We start from the raw sequence: 532 nt of genomic DNA, 5'->3' as shown, positions 1-532 counted from the left end.
AGCCTAGGTGTGCTGTGGGTTACACCACCTAGGTTTGTATAAGTATACGCCATGATGTTAGCACAGTGGTGAAATCACCCAATGACACATTTCTCCAGCTCCTCACATGGCAAGCAATGCATGACTGCATATGAAAGCTCTTAAATAGGGAATAAGTTTCTAAATCTCAAAACAGTCACTATTTACTATATGTAGGTTTTTTTTTTTTTTTTTAATGAGCAAAAGTATTTCAGTGGGAACTCAACTTGGGGCTACAGTGCTTTATTTAACTTTCACCCCAAAGTTGCAAAGTGTTTTGAAGTTTTTACCTGTAAAATAATCATTTTAATTCGATTTAAATAAAACCCTCCAAGGAAACTTCAAGCTTTAAGAAGTCTAGGTTCCTGTGAAATGTGAGAGGAAGTCAGCACTGATTTCAGAAATCTGATTATAACAATAGATCCATCCCCAAATGAGGCAAATCTTGGAATCTCTTCAATTTTATTTTATTTTTTTTTTTTGAGATGGAGTTTCTCTCCTGTTGCCCAGGCTG

At 35.9% G+C, this 532-nt stretch overlaps 1 protein-coding gene across 1 annotated transcript in view; it reads left to right on the top strand.

Annotated features, from left to right (window-relative positions):
* LOC105555133 (leucine-rich repeat-containing protein 37A3-like) overlaps positions 1–532 on the top strand; it is a 45,430-nt gene that overhangs the window by 5,781 nt on the left and 39,117 nt on the right. The gene's annotated exons all lie outside the window — the stretch shown is intronic.

This window comes from Mandrillus leucophaeus, unplaced genomic scaffold, assembly GCF_000951045.1.
Source record: "Mandrillus leucophaeus isolate KB7577 unplaced genomic scaffold, Mleu.le_1.0 Scaffold670, whole genome shotgun sequence".
Classification (NCBI taxonomy): domain Eukaryota; kingdom Metazoa; phylum Chordata; class Mammalia; order Primates; family Cercopithecidae; genus Mandrillus; species Mandrillus leucophaeus.
This window is presented reverse-complemented; position numbering and strand designations above follow the sequence as displayed.